Raw genomic sequence first — 2,500 nt, forward strand, 5'->3', positions numbered from 1 at the left:
AAACTACCTCATGATAACCCAGCATGTCCATTTTGTGGGGATCATGTAGGGAAACCAACGGCTCTGTCGACCCATCTGAAACGTCACCACGGTGGTAAGGATGTGGAATTTCAATGCTCACTGTGCAATAAGATAGATCCTAACGCACATAGCATACTATGCCACATTCCTAAATGCAAAGGGCTGACACCACAAGAGCCAGCTGGTGACTGGGCTTGTGAGGTATGTGCCAGGCGATTTGGCACTAAATCAGGTCTATCTCAACATAAGAGACGAGCCCACCCTGTGGTACGAAATACAGAGAGAATCCTAGCCAGTCAACCTAAACAAAACTCGCAGCGTGGAAAACACAAAAGTTGTTGGTCGGCCGAGGAAGAGTTGCTCCTTATCGATTTTGACAGAATGTACTCGGGTGAAAAGTACATTAACAAGTTAATTGCGGAGGCAATAAAGACCAAAACTGCGAAACAAGTAAGTGAAAAACGACGCTTGCTTAACCTCTACAAAAAGGGAACATCTGAGGTCGCTGACTCAGGACCTGGAGCACAGAGACGCAATCTGGAAGTACGATCTGATAAGCCCATTCCCATTGTTGGGCTCGAGAGCAGCTATATGCGCACAGTTAATAACCGCCTAAGGGACCACATTCAAGGACCTCTACACCTGGGCCTTGAGAAATTTGAAGCGGAAATTCTTAGCGCATGGGTCGCGGGGGACCCCAATATCAGATCGCTTGTTGAGACCACTTCCATTGATGTTCTCTCCTCCTTCCTAGCACCAGAGCATGAGCATAAGCATAAGGAAAAAGGGAACACAAGGGGCCGCAACCCAAAAAGTGGAAAGAACCAATCCTGGAGGCAAAAAAGGGCTACCAAAAGAGGTACTTACATTCGATTCCAAAACCTCTATGAAAATGACAGATGTAAACTTGCCTCCATTATTCTTGATGGTACTGAACGCCTTCAATGCCAAATTCCACTTGAAGAAGTCTTTCAAACATACAAAGACAAATGGGAATCTCGAACACCCTTCCAAGGGCTCGGCCAATTCAAATCTCATGCTCTAGCTGATAACTCAGCATTCGACATCCTCATAAGTGCTAAGGAAGTTTTGAAAAACATTAAGGAGATGAACATGAATTCGGCTCCGGGTCCTGACAAGGTCAGCCTGAGAGACCTGGTCCGCATGGACCCAGAAGGCGATGTGCTAGCGGGGCTTTTCAACACTTGGTTAGTCACTGGTATCATACCTGATGGTATCAAAGAGTGTAGATCCCTACTGATCCCGAAAACGATGGACCCCGAGGCCTTGCAGGACTTAGGGAATTGGAGGCCTCTCACCATTGGGTCCATCGTGCTGAGGCTATTTTCGAGAATACTGACCAACAGGCTGGCTAAAGCGTGCCCATTAAATACAAGGCAAAGGGGATTTATTGCGGCACCTGGCTGCTCGGAGAATTTAAAGATTCTCCATACAATCACGAAGCAGGCCAAAAAAGAAAAGAAGCCCCTGGGCGTCGTATTTGTAGATATAGCCAAAGCATTCGATTCGGTATCTCATGATCACATCATGTGGGTTCTGCAAGAAAGGGGCCTGGACCAGCACATAATTAACATCATCGGTGACTCCTATAGGAACGTCCATACCCGTATGGAAGTAGGGAAGGAGCTCACCTCGCCCATCGCAATCGACGTAGGGGTTAAGCAAGGAGACCCGATGTCTCCACTGCTGTTCAACCTAGCGCTTGATCCCCTGATATCAACGCTAGAGATGGCTGGTAAGGGATTCTCATTTGGGGCACAAAAGGTAACAGCTCTCGCCTTTGCTGATGACTTGGTCATGCTCAGTGACTCGTGGGAAGGTATGCATGCTAACATTCAAATCCTTGAGTCCTTCTGCCACCTTTCTGGACTCAAAGTGCAAGCTAAAAAATGCCACGGATTCCTGCTGAGCCCTACTCATGACTCCTTCACTGTCAACAACTGTGAAGCCTGGAAAATCGGTTCAGATGGCCTGAATATGATCGCTCCAGGTGAGTCTGAGAAATACCTAGGAGTTAAAGTTGATCCATGGATCGGCTTCTCGAAACCGGCATTATCCGACAAGCTTAGCACTTGGCTTGAGAGGATCAACAGGGCCCCTCTCAAACCTTCGCAAAAGCTGGACATGCTTAATACCTTCACCATACCACGAGTCATATATCTTGCAGACCACACCGATTGTAAGAAAACCCTACTGTCTTCCCTAGATGATAACATCAGAAGGGCTGTCAAAGAGTGGCTGCATCTACCGGCCGACACCTGCAATAGCTTCCTATACACAAGATCCAGGGATGGTGGACTGGGAGTAACAAGACTCGCCAGTCTCATCCCATCTATTCAGGCAAGGCGGTTACACAGAATCGCACACTCGGAAGACATGACAATTCGGTTGATTGCATTAGCTAATGGCATTGAGAGTGAATACCAAAGCCTGTGGCTGGCTGCAGGTGGGACCCAAG

General features: G+C 47.7%; 1 pseudogene; it reads left to right on the forward strand.

The window, feature by feature from the left end:
• LOC135889849 (28S ribosomal RNA) overlaps window positions 1-2,500 on the forward strand; it is an 8,164-nt pseudogene that overhangs the window by 3,461 nt on the left and 2,203 nt on the right.

This window comes from Emys orbicularis, chromosome 15 (assembly GCF_028017835.1).
Source record: "Emys orbicularis isolate rEmyOrb1 chromosome 15, rEmyOrb1.hap1, whole genome shotgun sequence".
Lineage (NCBI taxonomy): Eukaryota > Metazoa > Chordata > Testudines > Emydidae > Emys > Emys orbicularis.